The sequence below is a fragment of the Aptenodytes forsteri genome, unplaced genomic scaffold (genome assembly GCF_000699145.1).
Source record: "Aptenodytes forsteri isolate BGI_AS27 unplaced genomic scaffold, ASM69914v1 Scaffold57, whole genome shotgun sequence".
Lineage (NCBI taxonomy): Eukaryota > Metazoa > Chordata > Aves > Sphenisciformes > Spheniscidae > Aptenodytes > Aptenodytes forsteri.
This window is the reverse complement of record NW_008796220.1, coordinates 1,708,510-1,733,797: the sequence shown is the minus strand read 5'-3', so window position 1 is coordinate 1,733,797 and position 25,288 is coordinate 1,708,510.

Genomic DNA, 25,288 nt, shown 5'->3' with positions numbered 1-25,288 from the left:
AGAATCATAGAATCATCCCTCAGCCGCTCCTCATCAGACTTGTGCTCCAGACACACGCACAGTGTCAAAATGTTTAGCAAATTATTCTGATCTTTTTTATCTCTTCAACAGTTTTTTGGTCTTTCAGCAGCTCATTCAGTAGAGAAGAATCAGGAATTTTTCTCATCTGTTGTAAATGTGAGATGATTTTCAACCTGCAAATTATTTCAGGCTTGGTAGAGGCACAGAGACTGTGATACGCTGTTAATGTGCCAATATTTGACATCTCCCCCCATTCTTAAGGTACTTTACAGTAGACTTTTTTCTTTTTTTTTTTTTTTAACTACAGAATGGAGTCATTGAATATGGGCTTGCAAATAGCAATAAAATTATATAGTTTATAGATCGGAGATTCATAGTGTATAGCATGTAACAAAAATGTGTAGCGGCATACAAACATCCATAGCTTATAAAGGAGAAAAATGACACCCTGAAAAATGTGACTTCTGTGCCACAGCACAGGCCAACAGCATGCCAAGACCAGAAAGTAAAGGTCAGACTGATTTCATCTATTTTCTTCATCTTCTACATATGAGTGAAACACCACAGATTCCCACTGTAGTTAAAGGAGAAAAACAGACTGCAACTATACCTCGTGTGAAAATAAATATCTGAAATAGATTTGGGGTTTTTGTCGACTATCTTGCAACCTTGTGTGACAGTATCTTCCAGAGCACGTGCAGAAACGCAGCACAGCAGGATGCGAAGACTAAAATTTGTATCTCCCAATGAATGAAAGAGCCTCCCCAGTATTCTGGTCTGTGGCTAAAATGGAAACTCAGAAACGCCAGAATCAACATTTACATTCACCAGGATAAAAAAAAAGAAGCCCCGAGATGCTGCTGTTATGGCCCATTCCCCTCCACATCTGCCCTGTCTCTGAGGCATTGCCATGACGTTTCAGCACAGCGCAGTGCATTTCAGGCGTTGAACTTTCCCAGGAAAACTGGCAGCACCTCATTGCCCTTCACGGGGTCCCATTAGGGGTTATTTGCAAATTACATGGCATTATGGCATATATAGGTGAAAATTATTTCATACTTTAAAGTCCCACCATTTGTAGCCCCAGCGATTATTTTTCTGAGGGTTTTTAGAATCATAGAATAGAATCATAGAATCATTGAGGTTGGAAAAGACCTCTAAGATCATCGAGTCCAACCGTCAACCCAACACCACCATGTCCACTAAACCATGTCCCTAAGTGCCTCATCTACTCGTCTTTTAAATACTTCCAGGGATGGGGACTCAACCACTGCCCTGGGCAGCCTGGTCCAATGTTTCACCACTCTCATTATTAGATCTGGTCTTGAAAAGATCAGTGAGCCAGTGTGGAGAAAAACTCCGTATGGATGACATGAGAACTTACGCCCGTCAGAGCAAGCAGGCTACAAATGATTCACAGGAAGAAAAGCATTTATTCCTTCTGGTTGGCAAATATTGAATGTTTTATTTTTATCTTTTTTTGAGAAACCAGGATCAGTGTGTGAATGATGCGTGAGCAGCAATAAACCCACAGTATTTGTTGCTTTTGTCCTATTTCCCTTGTGTAATCCAGTCTTCTGGAAGTTGGCTCCCGTTGAAATGCCAGGGGAAAAGTATCCTGCAACTCGGGATACTGCATTGTATCACCTCTTACTTTAAAAAGAAAATGAATTTGCTGTTAGAGGCCAAACTGCTTATCCCAGCTAGAGGACACTTTTTCTTAGAGGTTTTTCCTCTAAACCAGGTCCTCAGCTGGTATAAATCTGAGCAGCTCTGTTTAAATTAATAGAGTTACACAGATTTACATGATCCAGCTGCTTGATTTCAGCTAAACGGCTCCTGTCAGAAGGCGATTTTTGGTATAAGGGTATAAATCCTTGACCCACACTGAGTCAAGTAGAGAAAAATCAATAACGATCATTTTTCCTTTTTTTTTTTTTTTTTCATTTCATGTACCAGGAAGGGGAAAAAAAAGAACAAAATGAGATCTGCAATTAAATATATGTAGTCCACGAGGAGGTTTACAAAAAGAAATGAGTGAGATGGATAGAAAGAGAAACAGAGCACATATTGAAACAGTGTGCCCTATTTGCTGAATGCAGCCTTTGTGAAGACTGATGGATCAGAAAAAAACCTGGAAGCTGCAGTGCTCTGTTTATCCAAAAATAAAATATTGCATAGGTCAAGCAAGCACAATGCAATCCTCCCTCCCTTTCACTGTATCTCAGCCTTGACCTGAAAAGACAACTCTCTAATGTGCTGAAAGCCTTTCAGGTTCCCATTCCAGGCAGGGACTGACAGCTTTCCTGAGCTATGCCAGAAATAAGATAGATTTACAAAAATTAATCAAGATCCAATTTAGCAAGAGCTTGAGCACACGTGTAACTCCTTTTAACCTTAAAGCTAGGCACTCACTTATATAGCTTACTAAATTAGCGTGAATTTAAAAAAAAAGAAAAAAGAAAAAAAGAATCCCAAACTGAGAGAAATCCTGTGGGAGAAACTTTCCGGTTACATTACGCAGAAATGTACCCAAAATTAATTTGAATCAGTTTTACCCTCTCCCGTCCCTTTTATTCTTCTATAAAAATGGTAAAATTGCTCCGTCGGTAGTGGGGAAAAAAATCAAACTGAAGTTTAAAGCCACTGTGAATCAGCACAGTCCTCGCTTTCATTAAGAAAGATGTATGTGTTTATGTGTATTTAGTGAAAGATAGCAAATGTTGGAGCCAAACCAGGCCATTTTTAACTCATAACAAATTTCCGAGTAATTTATAACCTTCTGATGGCAAAAATCACATTGCTCAGGAAAGCTTGCTGAGACCCTCATACTCATTTCTCTTAGATATGTTTACAGTTATCTTGCCAGAACATATGGTTATTCATCCATTCTTGTCTGATCAAACTCAGTTTCAATCTGACCTTCGAAATAACAGGCTAATATCCCTTTCATTCAGAACTGTAAACCCCCTGATCTGTCTGAAAACTGGCAAGCAAGGAGAATACTACCAACAGGTGAATCTCAAAAGTTTCGGGACTTCTTTTGGGTAAACGTTCAAAAATACATGATTCATATAAAAATTAGGTACCAACCCACCGGTGAGTTCAACAGTGCCAATATATCTGCCAGTGTAGGGACTAACTGTGGGAAGAGGGACATGGCTGAAATTATCCCAACTATCCAAGCTGTTGTCTTGGATTTGAAAATTGGTCCATTGGGTCATAAAAGGGCCCGAGGTCCTTACTAGTTTGTTGTACTTGTTCATCTTCTGTTCCGATTTTGACAAGAAACAAGCATGAAAACATAAAGTGCATGAAAATAGCAAAAATAAATTAGTTTTATTTGCCTTGCACTGGATTTTATTGAAGAATATCGGCAAAAAGGCGGTGCTGTTGAAGCAATTTCTGTAATTTATTTAGTTGTCTTTGGACCAACTTTAAAAAGACCGTATGTTTGTCTCAGTTCTTCTTCCACTAGGCAAAACTTGAATATCCTCACACAGACTGGAAAAAAAACCCCTAAAACTAAAACTTTGACTAAGAAAAAAACCCCAACTATTTCTTGGTATTTCTGGTTTAATTGCATGTGGGTGCCTCATCCAATGCATGCTATGGCTCCGGGGCACATTTGCACATTTTTAATCTGTCGGTGTTTTACAAGAGACTATTGCGATATGGTCAACGCTGCTGCTGGAGTAAAGCTGGAGAGAAGCTGAGACACAACACAACAACTAGGAGAGTGTGTGCTGTGCCTCGTTCCCCCACGTTAGTGTTATGGAGTGTGACTTAGGAGGGTCAGCACCCATTCATAGTGGTCCTCCACCCTTCTCTCCCCTCCATTTCTTACCTGTCATTTGTTCTCTAACAGGGCACGGCGACAGCAGCACTGGTCAATAAGAGAAGACCTGCAGAAGCCGTAAACCATTGAGGAAACTGAGGAATATCAGTTACAAAATCCAATGCTAGTGTTTTGCTGGGCAAAAATTTATACCACCTTGATTTTTCTTGTTGTTCTATTACAGCAAAGGTAATCTGTACACATAAAAAAAAAAAAAAAGGAAAAAAAAAAAAAAAAAAGTGTTTCAAAAAAAAAAAAAAAAAAGGCAAAGAAAATAAAGAAATAGTGTTAAAAGCAAATCATTACCAGGCATAAGTGCTTATGCTGTCACTGAAATCATACCTGTATCTACACTTAAATAATGATACCTGGATCCAGAGGCAATCACTGAGACACAAAGCTCTTCCACTGGAAAGCAAATAGGGACAGAGAAATAACAGAGGGCGATGGATGCAGTGTCAGAGGGGGCAGATGTTTCCCAAGCCTGCCACTGCTTTTTCCTGAGAAAGCTCCAGGTTTGGGGCTGCAGTTAAAAAACTTACTCAGTGATTGGAAAGAGGGAAAGACTTGGGGGGTATTGGTGTTGAGCATGGGAAAAGCTGGGCTCAGAGTGCACAAACTGCCTTGCTCTATAAATTTCCAAAGCCTGCGTTGAATAGTGGACACCCAAACACGCACCAGTGTTCAAGCACCTTCCTAAGACACACTTCTGTAATAAATGCAAGAGAGAAAACAAAGAAAGAACGAGGGAAACCTAAAAACCTAAAGAACATGAACCCTCAGTTTATTGTCTCTCCAGAGCGTCCCAGCTTCCTTCAGGTCCAAATTTTCTTTTTCTTTGGACAGGAGCTGCCTTTTTCTGCTGGCTCATGCCCTGCATTGTTGGCTTTTAAAAACCATTAACAAATCCACTGGCCAAACCACTATTTAAATGCTCAAATTAATTACCATAAAATATCAGATTAACATCTCTATGGGTGCCTGATCTCCAGCAGAAAGGATTTTTCCTCCTTGAGCTTGTGAATATGAAACTTGCATCCCGCAGCCGTGGAGAGTGGCCCAGAGACAGCTCTGCAACGGGGCAAATGCACCATCCTTTGTTCCACAAACATTTTAAAAGAGAATAATGTATCTAGGGTTTGTTTTTCTTTTTCTAAGGCGGGTGGACAGAAATTACAAAGCAAACAAAACTCAGTACAGGAATAAAAAGAACATTTATATATTTTAAAAAAATGGTTAAAACTTCATGGGCACAAAATGATGAATTCTAAGATCTCTCTAACGCCTCCAATCACCCCAGAAAATGAAACGCAGAGATGTGCACCCATGCACAAAGGCTGGAAACTCTTTGGATCTGGTCCTGCTCCTAATGACGGGAGTTTCTCTCCTTTAACCGCACAGGATGGGGCCCCTTCATTATCTTTCAACCAGCCGATAATTAGCAACTTTCGTAACAATCATGTCAGATGAGCAGCCTGGGGAAGGGAAAGGAATCTATTATGTGGCCGGGGCCTTCTGTCTGCCCGATCTCTTAAGCAGCTTGAAGTGGGGCGGCCGGCGCGCACCACCGCCCCAGGTAAGCCGGCGCGGGGCTCCTGGGGGTTATCAAACCGGCCAGGGCTTTTCAGGCAGAGCAAAGCCTTCCACTGGGGAAGGTCCTCCCAAGTGCTGGCACCGCATCTCCAGGATTATCCCCACTGCACTAACATATCATCTGGCTTTAAACTTCACCCCCTCTGGCAAAGTATATACTCAAAATGCCGCTCTCCCCCCTCTTCTCCCCAGCCCTCCTTATCCTTTAGTCACGTCTTACCCCTGTTCCCAAGCAGCCATGGGCTGCGGCCGGCACCGCTGCCAAGCACTGGGCTGGATTAGCTGCAAGCCAATAGCTGGGGGTCAGGATTAAGAGGCCAGCATGCACTTTAATACAAGCTGCCTATAATTAATGGCATTATTAATAGCTTGACTGAAAAATTCATTAAAAAATCCATTAAAAATAAATACCCTTTTACAAAAGGCATTGCCTTGGGTAAGAAAAACAGAAAAAAAGATAAAGGAAAATTGATTGGTGGTTTTCAGTTCACAGAAAGACAGACCATAGTTCAAGCTGATTAAAATTGAACATTTTAGATTAAGCACCCTTGCCAAAATATTCTCTGTAGTTACCCAATATGAAAATATTATGAGATGTCACATTTTACATTTTTTATATATGAAGGTTTCAGCGTAAGACACATCCACCACGCGCACACGCACTCAGATGCGCACACGTATATGTGCCCACGCTCATACTTGTAGGTAACTTCCTTCCTGAGATATTTTTTTCTCCCTCAGGAGCAGCAGGACTCCTCCTGCATGAGGTTAAGTGTAAGCGATAAACTCTGAGACTTTACTGCAGAGAGTGTTTTCAAATGCTGCAAAGCTCCCCGCCAGCGAATATCTTCACCTCTCCCTTTCCACGCCTAATTGTTGCATCTAAGGAAAAAAAAAGGAAAAAAAAAAACAAATCAAACATAGAATGGGTGTCCTTCCGATGCAGGTGTGGGCTTCTCTTCCAATTTCACTTCCCAGTGCTCATCAGCATTTTGAGTGTACAGACCAGGGAAGGAAAGAAGCAGATAAAATGATTCTCATTTATACTAAGGCCTCTTGACACCTCTCTGGTCGTGCAAAAAGCCATTAGAGTGAGAAAAAGCATAATTTATCCCATTTCTAAACTCCCCTTTATACTGGCTGAGTGCTGTAGAACAGACTTGGACTAAATGAAGGACGGACCCAGAAGAGGCCTTGAACTTTACTTTCAAATCCTCCTTCTCCAAAATGAATCTCATGAAGTTATGGGTGAGACTACAAAATAGCAGTAATCCTGCGTTATTTTTCTTACCACCAGCACTGAAACCTGAAATCCCATGTATAGTCTCAAGGCAGACACTGATTTATAACTCAATACGTGAAGAACGTGCTTGGATACCAACATGGGCCATTTCTAAAACACCAGCTTCTCTGTCCTTTTATAACTGCCAAGTTATTTACTCCGTTTAAACCAGCAGGATAATGTGCAAAGGATTATACCTGACTTAGGGTCCAAATAGTGATGACAGTCAGCAAAACTAGATGCTGGAGTGAAAAAGCAGCTCTGAAGGAATAACCTCCTAATCCCCAAGAACCATAGCTTTGTTTAAAATGGCCAAATCATCACAAGTTTCAGCAGGATCCCCTTTCCCTCTCCCTAAACGGGAGCTGGTTAAGGATGTAAAACCCAATTATTCCTTCTTCTGCCAACCTTGCTGATGCTCTCAGCATCACTGCTCTGCGGTCGACATAACTTCTGCCAGCTGATAACGCAAAAAGTTCATTTTTCATCACTGTTACACTGAAGGCACAGAGGGTGACTCATGTGTTAGTGTCTCGGTTGCTGTTGCTATCTGTTGGACATCCAGGGTGGAGTATCAGTGAACTCTCTCACACTTCATCCCAGGAAGGCAGAAATATTACTACTTGGCTCCACATTCCTTCTTGGCTCCTTGTGTTGCCAGCTGCTACGTTTAATGGCCATCAAACTGTTTGTGCCTCCGAATTAAAAGTCTCCTGGAGGCTATGTTAGATCCCGCCTTTCCTCTTGAGAAACACAGTGATTCCTTGCTTAGATCGCCCTTGCGCTGTCTAATGAATATGGCTAAGTTGTTTTCGAGGCTGCAGCAGTGGTTTTTGCCCTTAACTACATGTAACAAGCAGAAAAAAATTCACTCCAGGACTAAACTTTCCCAGAAGATATTGTAACAGGTAAATATTGTAAGATCCCATAACTGGTCTACTGTTTGTTGTCAAGTCACTCTGGTTCTTTGATCATTACTCTTATTTTACACTATTAGAGAAATGTGAGATCAGCATGGAGTGGGGACTGGCAAAACCCATGCCTTCCCCCCCCCCTTAATTATATTTTTAACATTATTAGATGCATTAGGTGGAACCTCTCAGAACTGGGTGCACAGGACCTATGGACACAGTCCTCACCCCCAAGCAAAAAAAAGCACAAAATGGAATACTTTCCATGTTTTCACATCTGTATGTTTTACATGTAACTTTGCAGATTTGCAATCACAAGACTGTTTCATAAACTGTTCATTAAAAAAAAAAAAACAGGTGAGGAAACCTACTGAAACCTAAATGTTTGATAAGAATGAATCTATTTATTTGAAAAATCCTGGTTTTCAAAATAAAAAATCATCAACTCAACTTTAAAGTGATCAACATTAAAGCTTTTCACTTTCAATTTTCAATTTGCACTTCATAATTTCCAGTGAATTAAATAGATTGTCTATTGGGATTTTTTCATCTAAATATTGGAAACTAACCTATATTTTAGAATTTTCATCCCTTGTTTTTAAACACAAAATGTTTCAACAACCTACCTGTCGGCCATCTGCTGTCATATTTGTTTTTCTTTAACATGTTGGTCTCTCAGGTCTTTTAGAAAGTGAATTTAACCTGAGGACGAAATTTTCCTCTCTGCAATAGACCAGCACAAGTCCTCTTCATTCCCAGTAGAAGTTGATCAAGCTGATTTTGTTTTGGTAGTACAATCTAAACAAATCACTTCTCGGTGAGGTACAACCACCTCTAGTGGTAGAAATCAGCCACCTGCTAAAAGGCCATGGCCACACCATGCAGTTTTAGGGAAGAAAGAGAATATGGCACTCGGCAAAAGGACAGTGCTAATGTAAAGCTGGTTCTGTATACTGACATCTGGCAATGATTATTTTATCCTTCTAAAAAGGGGTACTGGACATTTTCGAAACCAAAAGGCTGCAGAGGTGATAGTCTGCCTAAAAACCACCCTGCAAAAATCATAAGCTCCTAGTTCATTACCAGCATATGAAGAAGAGTGTTTCCACCGAGACATGTCTATACTGATCTATGCTCCTCTGTCATCCCAGTACCTCTGTGCTTCCAGGATCCAGCCACATTTAAAATTAGCTCTGGTACCTCTGCATGATGTTGCAGATCTTCTGGATTTCCCCCATAATATTCCATTCATTCTGGCAACCTTATTTTATCGGACGTTAGGAGTGAGATTCATTTGACTGAAGTTAGATCTTTTCAATTTAAATTTCTGTACCAAGATTAGTCACAGAAAGCCCTCTCCACAGTCAAAAGGGGAAAAAAATACTCCAGGACTGTGAACTTTCTCATCCTGAAGTAGACATCTAAAATTACAAGATTAATTACCTTTTGAAGGTGGCTATTCCTATCCATTAAATACAGCAAGATTTCAGAGTGATTAGCTCTGATCAGCTATATGTAATGTTACATCTCAAAGTTAAATGAAATTATTCCAACTCTACCTAAAAAAAAAAAAAAATCCGTATTATGAAAATTAATCTGCAGTGTGCTTTATGGTAGATTGCATGGAGGAAAATATATAGTTACATATATAACTTTAGATGGATATTTTTATAAAGTATAACAGATCATTGATGGAAATTAAATGTCATTGGAAGGTTTACCTTGTATTTGCATTGAGTTTTGTGTTGTGTGATTTGAGATTAGGGGGGTAACACAGGTGCCTAAGTCTAGGCCACTAGTTCTGTTAGCGGTCCAGTAGAGTATCTGCAACATCCACACAAGAACAGAAGATGGGATGTAGGATATACTAGAGACGTGAGCCTGGAAGCCAGGTGGAACAGCCTGGCACCAAAGTGCTGAAGCATCTACGTACAGGCCTACACATCATAATTCAGTTAGGATTCATATCAAAAAATTACTTTAACTCTCTGAAAGAAGTGAGATTCAGACAATGAAAATGAATGGGCAGAATTCCAGGTTTGGGTAACTATCATATCCAGCATACCCCAGGCCGTGGGTGTCTTAAGAGTGATCACCTCACTGAAGGTACCACTAAAAATTAGCCTTATTGGGAAAGGGATATATCATATCCCTTTGGAAAAGGAGGCTGAGGGGAGACCTTATCACTCTCTACAACTACCTGAAAGGAGGTTGTAGCGAGGTGGGGGTCGGTCTCTTCTCCCAAGGAACAAGCGATAGGACGAGAGGAAATGGCCTCAAGTTGTGCCAGGGGAGGTTTAGATTGGATGTGAGGAAAAATGTCTTTCCTGAAAGAGTGGTGAAACATTGGACCAGGCTGCCCAGGGAAGTGGTGGAGTCCCCATCCCTGGAGGTATTTAAAAGACGAGTAGATGAGGCGCTTAGGGACATGGTTTAGTGGGCATGGTGGTGTTGGGTTGACGGTTGGACTCGATGATCTTAGAGGTCTTTTCCAACCTCAATGATTCTATGATTCTATGATTCTATATACGCAACCTACAGTGAAGCATTTGCTTCGCTGCTGTTAGGGCCTGAGGGCACAATACAATAAAAAGTGTGTAACCATGAAAAGAGTTAGGTACTGGAAGTGATTACTACTGATAGTATGGAAAGCAAATAAAATCTAAGTTTTAAGACAGGTTTTGAAAAGTATTCAGGAGGGGTCATCTGACATGGCTATTCTCTACTGCAGCAGTCTGTACATGACGGCCAGGAAACTTCTCAGGTCTATGTCCATAATCTGAGGTCTTGAAATTATGTCTTGAAGAGGCAGAAACTTGATCCCCTTTGTTTACCACAAAGAAATTGTCTGATAAGGATCTGTGAGCTCATACAAAGCAAAATGGGCCGTGTTTCACCTGCAACGAGGGAGAAGAGCAAAATAAAATTATACCTAAGGGACATTGTTGCCTACAAAGATGACATAAGGTGGATCTTGGCAAAATGAAGCCAATGGATGGATGGAGCACCTGCTAGACCGAGTTTTGGCTAAAGTTTCACAGCTTTACTTTTCTTTAGCAGCCTGTTTCTGGCTAAGCCCCTCTCCGAAGTAGATACGAGAAAGGTCCCTCCAAACAAACTGGTGCTCATTTCTCTCTCTGATGCTCCAGAGGAGAAGTACAACTGGCAGAAAGAAGCTGGAGAAAAGGGACCTACTCTTCGGGTCCATGTCAGAGGAGGAAGTCAAGCTGCGGAGCTCAGCTCCTGTTTCTAGCCCTATATTACCCCTTGACTGCTTCACAAGGTGCTAGCTTCATCCCATGCCTCTACAGAGAGCATGACCCAGACAAAAGAATGTTCCTGATGTGGAGTCATACCTACTTTACGACAGCAGAAATCGCTGAAAGAAATTCTGCAGCCTGTATAATGGACAGGATGGTGAAGAACTTGACATGATGTCTTGTCTCTTTTGACTTTGACATTTCCTAAAATCTGTTATTTCACTTCTTGTTCTCTCTGATCAAGGTCTACTGTCTATGAACTAAATCACCCCCATCCACAAAATGTCAGAATAGATTCCAGTCTGGCTGCTTTTCAGGTGATTTTTTTCAAGACTCAATATTATGTCCCAAATTAAATTTTTCATTTTTTTAGAAGAAACAAGAAACACACTGACTGCTGTTAATGTTCATTTTGGCCCAGACAAGGGCATTTAATTCTTTTTCTGGTTAGTATATGTTTGTGTACTAAATATGTGTGTGTATATAGACATGTATATGTTTTAAATCTAGAAATCAAATTGCCTCTACAAAGCTACATTTTTTTGTTGCTTTGAAAGTATCAAAATAAAATATACTCCCACTAAAAGCATTTACTGACTTACGTGGGTGTTCATAAATTGCTTTATTTAACACCAGACTGAACTTTTTCAAATTCTTGATCGCCACAGAAAGTTCTAGCCATTATGTGCTGTCAATGCTCTTCACTGGATGCTATATGATCAGGAGTGCAAAAAACGCCTTTTAAGCAGTGTTCCCGATATGTACCAATTTATAAAGATATTTTGTCCCATGCTCTCCACTTAAGCCAGCTGTGGTACGCATATCCCTTCCCTCATCACCAAAGACCATTCTCAGACTGATGCATTAAATTATTTTAGTACTGGAAGCCAACTTATACTTTGTTCCCACTTCTTCCTCCTCCAAGTACATTTTGTGAACTGCCCTTGCAGGACACACCCAACTGTTTGAGAAACATCACACGAAGCCCAAATCCAAGTGCACATCAAATCCTTCTCCTGGAGGACTTCAAGCCTAGAGATTTAATGGGTAGGGTGGGGACTCTCACAACGTTACCCACTGGCTAAATAATCCACATTCAGTTTGCGCACACAAATTTGATACTTTTCCAGAGTCAGATAGCATCTCAAAAAGATTTCTTTTATCTTTAACCTTGTTAAAACAAGATGTCTGGGTGGTAATATTTCCGTTCTCTCTCAGCCCACAGACTCTGAACAATAATACACTTCACACAGGTTAATTGAACTGAGATAATAGCGTCATAACTGAGCCAAAATTCTGGAAATCACATAAATCAGCAAGAGGAACATCAGTTCATTGAAACTTTTCTTTTGCCAATGCAATGAGTATAACTGCAGTACGTAACTATGAAGAGACTACAGGCAGGGTTTTCTTTCAGGGAAGTGGTTCTCAACTATTTTTTTTCTAATCAGCTTTTTTTTTCCCAAACAAGATAGTAGTCCCGTGTACTCATATAACACGGATAATTTGATTAACCTGAACTTTAAAATTCCTGAGCTTTAAAATTCCCATTAACTGGAGCATTCACTGCTTCTGACTGGGAATTATTGCACAGCTGTATAGTTCTCCAATTAAATGCTTTCTCAGCTCTTCAGCTTCACTTGTTATCCTAGTGCATCTCAAGAAAGCTTCTTGTCAGTTCCTAAATACTCACTGTTCAAGCCTTAACATTTACTCTCTTCAAATATTTGCATACCGTTATTATGCTTCTGTTAACCATCTATGAGCAAAGTTATATTTATTCTACCCTTGTACTCACTCCTAATAATTCAACCCTTCCCAGCTTTGATCTTTTTGTTCTTCTTCCCGGAGTAATTCTTGCATATTGTCAGCACCTTTTTATTTTGATGATGCCAAGAATAAAAACTTATCCCAGGTGAGGTTACCAGAACTGATCTGGAGCTACTACCTTCCTGAACTGTGATATAACATGTTCCTGAATGCAAACTTTAGGATTGTATCAGATTCCCTGATCTTTCTCAGCTTTCCAGCCCAGTACTAGTCTGGTTTGGAAAACAGAGAGCTTCTTCACAGGGCAGCTGAAGTAAGACAAGGTTGCTCAGAGCTAGGACTACATGCACGAATCCTGAGCTCCTCATCACTCAGCTGGTTTTCCTACTTATTGGGCTATTCTTCATGTAGATAGCAGCTCTGTGAATTCTGAAAATGTGAAGTTTCTTTGCTAAACAAAAAAGAATGTAAGAAAAAAAAAAAGTGCAAGGCTACTTATGGAGGATACTATTCATTTAATCTGGTGGTGTTAGCAGAAATGCCCTTCACGTTAAGACGTTAGCTAAAACTGGGAAATCAAAGTCATGTCAATGCCTTATTCTTCTTCTCTACAGTATCCCTTGGACATTAACAGGACACCTCTCCACTTTACAGCTAGGCCTATGATATTTGAGGGTTCCTATATGGCTATGTTGCATTCAGGACATTTTTAATTAGAACAATAGAAATCTAACTAAATGCAACATTATTTCCACAAGTAACAACATTTTTATTTTAAGATAAGTATTCCTTTCCGCTATCTGCCCAACCACTTTGTAGTCTGCTCTGTTCAGGCCTACATCATCAACTGAGACACATTAGTGTAACTGCATGTGTGCTATTCTGTATGCAAAAGATATCTACGAGTATTAACTAAATTTGCAAGAGGAATTAGGATCAGTAATAAATGCTTTAGCAAAGAGGCTTTTGGGAATAAAAAATGTATCTTCAGGCAAAATTCTCATAAACTAGACATCATCTTTGATTTACAGTTTATAGTATTTTCTTCCCTGAGTCCAATATTCCCAGCTTCAGGGCTCCTGTTCTGTTTGTTGTGATTGACTGTATAGGGTAGGAAGGCAGTTCTGTACGCTAAAGTTAAGTCAATGCAATCATGAACTTGGGAAAATAAAGAACATGTTCAACTTCAGTTTATACAAGCCAGGTCACCCAGGCTGAAATCCCTTGGATTCACTGACTGATAAGGAGCTTCCAGTTCTTAATGCACAAATATTCTCCTAACTATAACCAATTCAGTGGCAGAATCTAGTCATCTGGTTGAAAGAGCAAAATGCGGCTGTGTACACAGAGTGTGGGAGGAAAAAATGAATGTTTCTGGGATGCTCCCCTCCTGTCCCACATAAAAATAGCAGCCTGTCTCAGGCTCAATGGGAATCTTACTTTAGTAAGAAATTTGAGGCCTCTCCTGAAGTCCTTGTCCATCTCTACTTTCATAGATTCATAGCGTATGATGCCAGAAGCGACCATTACAATTCTCTTGTCTGACCTCCTTCATAATAAGTGTATTACTATGATCTCCTCTATCCTTAAGGTCTTTAGATGACATTGTCCCATACCTTGGCTATTGAAAAATTATCCCCAACAGGATTTTTTCCTTTTGCTTTTTTCAATTTTAAATGACTCTTTTAATGGAGCTTCCACCAGTGACAGGCTGTTTGAAAGTTACTGTAGGACTCTTTTTCCTTTCTGACAGTCAGCCTGTATGTTCCTTTAGTTAATTTCATTCCATTGCTCATGGCAATGTCCACACCCTAAATAATTCTTCACCCTCCTTGGCATTTAAACCCTTCAAATGACTGTAGCAATTTTCCTGTTTCTTTTTAGTCATTTCTTAGCCAAGCTACATGAATGTTAGTTTTTCAGATCTGTCCTTATAAGTCAGTCCTCCCCAGCCTCTTAATTATGTCTTAGCCTTGCTCTTCGCTACTACACTGGAAGAGCTTCAGTTCTCTTCCCGCGTTAACCCACCCAGACCAAACAGAGTGTAGGCAAAATCCCAAACTTACCAAGTCTGTAAAAACTGCCACTGACTTCACTAGATGTTGGACCAGGACTTATATGTGTTGTTCCTTTTGGTGAATGATACAGGGAAATGAGTTAGCAGCTCTGTAGCTGTAACGTTATCTCTGCAAAAATATTTTATTTTCTATGTCCTGACATAAGCACCTCACAACTATTTTGCAGACCACTTTTACCTCAAGTAATTTTGCCTTCTGAGTCTCACTTTCCACACAATCCTTGTGCATGAATTTATTTTTTTCTGGGTACTTTACCTTGAGTTTTTGAATTTTATTTCACATTTCTTGCCAGTGCATTCTTTGTGTGCCCCTCTGTATTATTTCTCTTTCCCTTAAGGTGACTTCTCCATTCCTGGTATGGTCTCACTAAGATGGGTTTTTATTGTGCCCCTTAGTTTTTAATGACGTGTCCTCGTTTCAAAGAGATATCAGTTGAATATATTTTGCAAGTGCAATTATAGTATGCTATTTACAATGGCCTTCTTCCAGAGCATTAATAAGAACTTCCATCTTTTATTTTGATACGTGGTATAAACAAGCGGATCTCACTAGGACAGCTATACAGTCCCCCACATTATTCAAAGAAGCTCTAGTTTTCATTAACTTCTTGCTGTGGCTTTTCATTACGTTTTCAGTCCATGCAATAGTGTTATTAGTCAAGCCAGTGTAAATTAATGTGTTGAACTAGATTTTGAGTCTAACACTTTGCAATTACATATACTACACTGATATTTAAAACACGTTATGGTCACATCAATGTCTTTCTGTACCTTACTATCCATACATGGCATACGTATACCTGCATATAAAAATATATTATTTCCATTTTAGGAAATACACACGTGTGTGTGTGTGTATGTGTGTATGTGGAACATGTTAAGCAGCTCTCTGGGGCGGGGGGGCACATAAACACAGAGCAGGACAATAAGTACAACTAAAAATCAGCCAGTTACCTAGAGAAAATGTATCAAGAACTACAACTCTAGTCATTCAATGCAAAAAGGAGATTAAAAATCAAGTTGGCAAATTCAAAACTAGTGAAGAGGTGTATAATTAGATCATGGAGTTTATCTCCAAAAGAACTCTTAAAGCTAAAAACTTAACTCATTTAGAAAGGTACAGGTAGTTACTGGATACAACATTGAGTATTCAAAGGTAAAATACTGATTGTGAACAGACTTTTGCAAGGGTAGAAAATTAGATCAGTCAGGGTTTAAACACTGTCTCTGTAAAAATGAGGAGGGACACATGACTGTCATGGCCAGCTCATCATGGAAGACTCAATTTAATTGCCTAAAAGTATATAGATACTATCGTTTGAAATTCCCTGGGGTATCCATGACATTCTTATGGGACTAGTAAATACAGGACCAATGAAAATCCTGTACCTCTCTAGAGTGATACAGCTCCTGCAATTGTAAGAATATATTTGATGTGCTGGAATATGCGTTCCCAGTGTCACCTGTGTTATTACACTGTCATGAGGTAAGATATTACCACCTCTGTTCCTTTATACCGGTTTCTTCAGATTGGTTTCCTTAGGAAACAAAACTCCTGTGAAACTTCTACCAATGTGTATTAAAATTCAAACTTTATCTAGGTACCTACCCATCTGCCTGTGCGTTTCCTAATTACCCTCACAAGATAGAAATCCGTAAAAGAGGACTTGACTGCCACTGCTTACCACTTGTTTTTTGTAGATAAGGAGGAACTGTTATACAGGATTAGCTAATTTGTCCAAAATCAGAGAGGACGCCTGTGCTGGAGCTTGAAACAGCTTGCAGGTCAAAACCGATTTTCTCTCCCTGTGTGGACAGAGAGAAATTAAGTTAGAGGGAAGAAAAACCATGGTAATTCAGTAAAATTAAGTTGACATCAAACTTTAACCCTTGCTGCCTTTGGCTACTGTGACTGATTCTAAATATCACTAGACGAGGACCATTTGCCAGGCCTAGGCATAGCTGCATTTCTTCGTGTTTTAATGAACGTATGCAGAGAGTTGACAGAATTGCAGGATGAAAAGCAGTCTAACACTGTAATACATGCAAGATGGATATTGCCAACTATGACAGCACATAAAGCTTCCTAAATAATCTTTGATACTGCCTGCACTTTGACATGCTCCAGACAGGTGTCTGGCACTGAGGCCAGCTGACATGGGAAACCCTGCACCCAAAATATTTAATCCTCTGAACCTCTGAAACAGAGTGACCGCAACCAGAATTCTCATGGAAAGGGTCCATGACCAGTTCCACCTTCTGAGCCAGGCCCAGAAATTTTGAGGGACAGTTGTAGATGGCCAGGAACCACTCTGAAGATTGAACAGTAGAGAAAACTGAGTTCTAGTCCCTGACAATGTTAGTAAGTGTTTAATTTACCAGTGTACCGCTGGTCTTCTGGGTCTGGTCAGATGTTTGCTTGGTTGTTTTTTCCCAAAAAGTAATTTGATTCATAACACAGATTTTGATTATGTATTTTTTTTGATGGAATTATAATGGTCACAAATTCCCATTTTGTAAAAAAAAAAAGAAGAAAGAAAAAAAGAGATAAAATAATGCTGAAACTGTCAAAACATGCTATTTTAACATTACTGGATCAAAAATGTGTATTTCATCATTCTAAGCAAGTTTTCATTTTAAAATGGACTTTATTTCATAGAAAATAGCAGACATTAATTTAAATATGAAATTGTTTGCATTTGTAATAATCTGATTGTTTTGATTTGATTTGATTGATTGACTGCTGGTCTGATTTTTCTGTTGAGTTTTGTGAAAACGTAGAGATAGATTGTCCTATAAGGAGGTAAGAGCCCCTCCTTCCCCAAATCCTTTCTCCGAATTGCTTTTAGGACTCCTTCACACATTAAAAAAATACCGCTGAAAGGAAACCAAATATGATCAGTCTTAGTTTAAATGAAGGGGGAAATTAAGAACAAAGATCTGAAGGTGGGATTTCTGTATCAGAACTAGTGTGGCCAGCAGGAGCAGGGAAGTGATCGTGCCCCTGTACTCGGCACTGGTGAGGCCGCACCTCGAATACTGTGTTCAGTTTTGGGCCCCTCACTACAAGAAGGACGTCGAGGTGCTGGAGCGTGTCCAGAGAAGGGCAACGAGGCTGGTGAGGGGTCTGGAGAACAAGTCTGATGAGGAGCGGCTGAGGGAACTGGGGTTGTTTAGCCTGGAGAAAAGGAGGCTGAGGGGAGACCTCATCGCTCTCTACAACTCCCTGAAAGGAGGTTGTAGCGAGGTGGGGGTCGGTCTCTTCTCCCAAGTAACAAGCGATAGGACGAGAGGAAACGGCCTCAAGTTGCGCCAGGGGAGGTTTAGATTGGACGTGAGGAAAAATTTCTTTACTGAAAGAGTGGTTAAACATTGGAAGAGGCTGCCCAGGGCAGTGGTTGAGTCCCCATCCCTGGAGGTATTTAAAAGACATGTAGATGAGGCGCTTAGGGACATGGTTTAGTGGGTGGTGGGGTTGGGTCGACGGGTGGACTCGATGATCTTAGAGGTCTTTTCCAACCTCAATGATTCTATGATTCTATGATTTTCAGAAGCACCTACCTGACTCGGGAGCAGAAGTCTCATGTAAAGGCATGTTGGTTTACCTATGAAAGTGTCTTGCCCAAAGTTACTCAGCAGACCAGTGAAATATTAGGACCCTGTGTACATGTAGCTTTATGTTTTCATTGATCTATCATTTTTCTGACCTACTGTGTCCTAATGTTCCTGTACAGCAGCTTTGTTCTTATTTATGGAAATTCCAGTTTATTTAATGTTTCCGCATAATCTGGTTGCCATCCACTGCAAACACATCACAGGCCACAGACTCCATACACCTGACCTGGCATTTACTCCAGCCCACAGATCCTTAGTGCAATCCATAAAGGACATTTGGCGTTGCTGTGCCTTGCCAAATCCACCTCAGGGTTAAGCTTCATATGTTCTCTTTTGCATCAGTTCCTTTAAAGATGGTACTTTCTTTAATGAGCTGTCAGAGCTAAGCATTTCTCTGCAGTTAAATGGTACTACAGTTTCCTTGAATTTATTTGTGCTAGTAATTACTGAACAGCCAGGCACACCACAACACTGTCCCCATCTGCAAGCTGTGAGTTAATGAAAGGTAAGGTGCATGGGAAGCTCAGAGTATCAGAGCCATCAGGTTATCTTTAACGTGACCGTTTAATGCAGAACACGTAAAAGTGAGGATTTGTCGTACCAGATTGAACTGATGACCCCTCAAGTACCGCTGGCAACATTCTGTTTCTGATCTTTAGGTAAAAGGCAAGGAACTCCATAAAGATGTCCTAAATGTTGACTACCCATATTAAGTTAGCATTTCTTTCATCCTTGCCAAGGATATGGGAAAGGATACAAAGAATTTTCCTTATGTCTTCTATTTTTACTTTTATTATCTCACTGAGGGTGAGATATGGTTTTCAGAGCTTTCAAGAAAATTGGAATGCCTGTTCATGAACCAAGGTTCCTGCTTCAGTGGCCTTATTTCAGCTATGCAAAATGCTATGCATTCACTTGATTTTGAAGCAAGTAATTTTTTTTTTTCAAGTGTGTACCACTGAGAGGTTTTGGATTCCTTCAAACCGGAAATTCAGACCAAACAGCAGGGTCTTAAGAAGGTGTAACTTCTTTAAATTTCTTTACTGTAAATTTCTTTACTGACAGAGTGGTTAAACATTGGACCAGGCTGCCCAGGGCAGTGGTTGCATATCTCCATCCCTGGAGGTATTTAAAAGACGTGTAGATGAGGCGCTTAGGGACACGGTTTAGTGGGCATGGTGGTGTTGGGTCGACGGTTGGACTCGATGATCTTAGAGGTCTTTTCCAACCTTAATGATTCTATGATTCTATTCTATGATTCATTGTCTTCAATACTTTGCTTACTTGAAGGATTTGGTCTGAAAAGTGCAAAGACATGTGACTGAGAAATAAGAATTGAAAAGAAGTTACAGAAAGAAACCCACACACTTTAAGCTGGTCTGACGCTCTACTACTACTCTGTTCTGTGTAATTTCTGACTCCTACTAAATAAAAAAAAAAAAAAAAGTTTTTTCTGGACAGGTATATTACTTAGGAACATCTCAATCCAAAAGTAGATTCAGCAGTTTGGAGGTTGATCCACATTCTAGTCCAGTCCACAGCAAATCCTGGAAAACAACATATTGCTAATGGCAAGATGTATTCACCAACCATTCGAACTGCAAAAACATCGCACCGGAATAGATACTTTCACTTAGTGAAAAAAGGGCAAATATTCTGTTTTAAAACAAACAAAAATACTTTCAGTCATAATTTTATGAGTTTCTATTTTGTTTTTGTTCTTTTATCAGCCTTACAATTCAATTGTTAGTGTGTTCTCTTACAGTCTTCTTGAAATATCAGTCCTCAAACACACAGCCAGATCTATCCTGTGCAACCGAAAGTCTCTGGTTTGCTCTCAACAAAGGTAAAAGCAGAACTCAGGCATACCAATATCATTAGACAAAAAAAAGAAACCCAAACAAACTCTCAACAAAGGTAAAAGCAGAACTCAGGAATACCAATATCATTAGACACAAAAAAAACCCAAACAAACAAATCCAAATTATGCAATGGAGCTAACAAAGACTGATTTCTTTAGAAGCTCATTCTGCTTATTTTTCTCTTAACAAAGGCACTAACATCTCTTCTCTACCCAGTTGCTGGTTCTGATGAATCTTGTAGAAACCTAGGTACCTTCAACTATGTCTTTGCTCTTGAATAAAACCACCTGGGAATCATTCTCTGTTGCACTGGAACCGCATAGCTCTTGTTGATACAGCTAAATTACCTTACCCTCACAAAAAATGGATCGCCACGTGCAAACTCCTCGTTGGAAATGGTTCTTAGCACTCCCTAACCCTCTGAGCTGTGCCCAGTAATTCTGTGACTACTGATGGGTATCCCAACTCCACACAAACGGGAAATCTTAGTCCATGCCATGCCCTTGTTAGGACGTTAAAAGATTTAGAGTAGAAGAGGAGGGACTTACAGACAGATGGATGGGGAGACAGCACAGTCACTTTAGCCTTGTTTCCTTAGGAAGCCAGACCAGTAACTAATTTTTCTATGTTAACAGAAGGGGATATACTTATACAAAAGCCTGGATTCATATTCTTTTCTGAGTGGCAGAAGGAACGGATGCCAGATTATCCACAGCTTTCCTTGATCGATACCAGACATCCCTCAAGTTTTACCAAAGCATAAGATTTCTGAAAGTTTGAATTCAGTGAAAGGTTTGGAAATAAAGTGGGAGAAAAGGATGGCTTTGCAGTGAGATCAGGCAATTCACAGCTTAGAGCTTGGGTTTGAAACACAGCTCTGTTACTGGCTTTTTCAAGCTCCCAAAGGAGTTGAAAACTCACCATCAGGCAGTATCTCATTTGACTAGGATCTGGTGAGGACAGAATCATAGAGAGCACACGGGAGAGCTGTAAGACCTGCTAGAATAAAAACAAAACAAAACAAAACACCTTTTCTAAGACTTTATCCCAACTTCTCTTAACCCTGCTGCATTTTTTTGGCTTCTAAATCAGGTTTCTGCCACTTAACTGCCTTCTTAAGACTGTCTCCAAATGCCTTTCCTTCCAGTGTGGGATCTCAAGGCTCCACAACAGGGATTTTGTACAAGTCACTTCATGTTTCTCTGTGCTTCAGTTCCCTGTTATCCAAATACAAGCTTTTAATTGTTCATTGTAACTTTTTCTTTCCCGAAAAGGTACAGAAAAAAAGAATCTCTTAAAGTTGCCTTTCAAGACGCAATAAATTTCATAAAATATTCTGATAATACCTTCCATGAGGATTTCAATAAGATTGCTACTACAAGTCAGCATTTTAAGAAGAAGGTAACTTTTGATATCAAGGTTTGTTTATATTTCAGGAAAAAAGAGAACCAGCTTTAATCATACTTTATCTGCTTTTCCTTTTTAAGCTGCTGTCTTTTGGGTAGAGAGATCATTTTTACAAAGAGTTTTTACAGTGGACCCACCAGGCATTATTAGAATCAAACTGATGATATTCTTCCTTAGGGCTAAAGAAATGGAGATAAGAGAAGTAAATACAATATTCAAGGTAATTTTTAAACTGAAAGTAAGTGAAAAAAAAAAAGTCTGTGCTTTCTTCGAATGTAGATGATTCCCTTGATCCTGAGAATAAATGCAACAATTTGCCAACCAAACTAATTTTCTGAAGCAGAGAGGGTAGAACCAGTAGTTTTATAATAGGCTATGTTTGCAAGTTTAACCACAAAAAAACCCCCCCTATTTCCTTTTCATGCAGAAGTTGTTATGAAAAGACGGTAGCTAGTGTGGATAATTATGGTTGGTTGAAGAATTTATTTTGAAACTGCTTTGGAGGGAAGATTAGCTTTTTTGAGTAGGTGAACATTTTCCCAAAAAGTGTTTATTTTCTTCAGGGGAGTGGATTGAATGATGCAAAGTATCCTTATTTTATTTTATGTAAAAATACAGTTATTTTCTTTTTGCCCAAAGTTGGGACTATATACACATACAAGTATGTACATGTATTTATTAAGATCTCAAAAATATTGACTAACACAAAAGCTATAATAGCTCAGTCCGCTCGATTGCTTTAATCCATAGATATAGTCCAGTTCCTCACTTGTCTGGTTGTTGAGCAAGGTGTAGGTCAAGTCTTTGCCCAGATACTCAGAAGACTAAATAAAATCATGAGTCTTCTACCCCTCCAATACTAACTGGGAAAAATACAAATTCTAATGGTTCCAGGAATGGATATGGACCAGTTGAACTTTTTCATTTTAATAGCTTCAAATTATTTCCTCTTTTCAGTCTTTCCTTTTACCACGTTACTTCAAAAGTCAAAATTGAAAATCTCTGCTGACCGAAAAAACTTGTTTCTTTGTTGTATTTTTTTTTTAAACAATGTCCAAGTGGGCTATTTTTGTACTTCCTGACACCTCCACTTTCTTTTCCTTTTTATTTAATATTAAACTAGCCAAAATAAATTATTTCCTGAGAAAACCTGTGGGTTCAACAAACTGGCACTTTCCAGTCAACCCCTTCCAAACATTTCGTTGAAAAACTTCAAAACCCCTCTGTTTTTTCATTGCCCTGCTATGCTAATGCCTTACTCCCCTGTAATCATGACACAGGGTTCGTGCTCAGCTTTTCTCAGTACAGACACAAAGCCCACGGGAATGTGCACATGTTCGAGTTCTCGCAGCCTTTCAAGCTGCAAGTGGCACCATTAACCCCAGTAAGACCGTTCGCAGGCATGTGCCACAGTGCCCAGTGCTTCTGGCCTCGGTTCCCAGCACTAATCCGGCTGACATAAAAGGAAAATTTTGCTGATAACTTGACTTAAATGGGAGCCAACACCAAATGTGACTTCTTCTCCCCTAAAGTTTGTGATGTACATGCCGGGTGAATAGCCTGAGCTCGCTGCTTCACTTACCTTAATAATCCACTGTGAGAATGAGAGCTACCTCCTGAGAGCCATTCAACCTGCTCCTTTATATACCTGTAAAGGTATACATTACCTTTTGTAACTATAGAGGATAACTAGCTTAGGTTGGATATTTAACTTCTGGCTAGCTAACGCTGAAAGGATTAATCCTGCCTTACTTCTTTATCCTGATTTGTGTCTGAACTCAAACTTGGAGATGCCAACAGATCTCTTCCACTTCTTTGCCTTGCACCTTCCCACCACAGTCACCGTTAAAAGAGAAGATCAATGCTTAAAACACTTCTTTATTTGCCACTGTCGCTTTAGATGCAGCTTTCCTCATATAAGAAGAGGAAATGCCAAAAGTGTCACAGTAAATGTAATTACCATGGTCTGGTAAATGTTTATGGCTTGGGCTTTTTTGTTTGTTTGTTTTCTTCTTTGACGAGCAGCATACAGCTTTCACATCTACTTCTCCAGCGGGAGGTTTACATATTAAAAAAATCGTGAGTGAGAAGATCCCATAAAAAGAGATGATCTGACAATAAAGCAGAAGTTAGGTGACACCAAACTCTCCTTGTCTCACACGCACATGCACACACGGAGTCCCATCTGCTTGGTCCCGATAACTCATTTGCACGGGGCACGACGAATGGCTCGTTTTTGAGCAGTCAGAATCAGCTGCAGCACACGTGCCTCTTGCTTTCTAATTCTTTATTGTTATTCCATGAACTCCAGTGGCCCCAAGCAGCAGGAGACAGGGACACATGTAACAGCTCTCACCCTCTGGCCCAGATACCAACCCCCTTTTTTTTTTTTTGTTAGGCTACAAACACTTCCCAGGACTCTCATTCACTACCGCAGAGCTGCTCTGAGCATTCGACCGACACACGCGTGGAGCTCGTTTTCCGTCCCTTTTAGCAATGCCCCTGTTCAGGAGGATGAAACATCCACAGGCCATCCAGGCTTTCAATGAATAAACCTTTAGCAAAGCTCCACCAGAAAGAAAAAAAGTCCAGCAGATCCGTCTTTGTATCAGAGATGCAGCAATAGGAAGCCAAGCAGGCGTTTTTTTCCCAAGTAACAAGGAGGTACTGCCCACACTTGGCTTATCTGTGCAGTGATTTGCATATATAACTCTCCGTGAAGAAGAGGTATCCGCTCTCTTTGACCTTAGTAAATCAAAAGCAGACAGGTCACAACTTTAACTTATTTCTTTGGATACCAATCCGCCAACATGCAGAATTGTATAAAACACATGCATAATACATAATACAGATCTGGTGCAGACCATCTGACTTGTTTTAACCCCCCTGGTTCTGTATTTTAATGGTACTGAATTTAGACCTGTCATTTCGGTTTCTTTTCGTGACTGTTGAATATATTTGGCCGGAGTTTGTTCTCTGCATTTCCAATGAGGTCAGTAAGTAAGTCAGTGTTTACACAGATGTTTTACAGAGTAGAATCTGTCATTAATATTTAAATTGCATATGTGTGTCTGCCGCAGTGTGCATATATTTATAGCTAGATAGGTACAGGTATATAGAGATATATAGATGTGTATATATCTATATACACATAAAGACACACACAGATACACAGGTATACATGTAAGAATTGAGGTAGTTGGGAAGGCATCCTTCTTATCACGTGTGTTTTACTGTTACTTACTATAAATCATCATATGGTGATATGATATTGCTTCTGTTCAGATAGGTGTAAATATCCTTAAGCAGCTTCAGCCTCCTGAGTTAGCAGGGAAGAGAGCTGGTTTCGGGTATCAGCATTAGGCGTCTGCTTTCTTGCCCGCCTGAAGTCAGGTACAGTCTTACACCAAGCAAATGTCATGATTTTTTTTTTCAAATTATTTTTACCCCCTTTGCCAAATCTGCAAACAGATCCCCTTGGAGCACAGCTGAATCCAGCACCGATCAGCTGTCAGACTAGTCTTCAGAACAGGCTCTCTGCAACAGGAGTGCCTCGAAGGTGAAGGAGCAATGGCGTGACTGAATATGTCGTACCTTGCCTTTGCAATATGATGGCTTTGGAAAACCTGAACACACCCCCCCCCCTGCATTT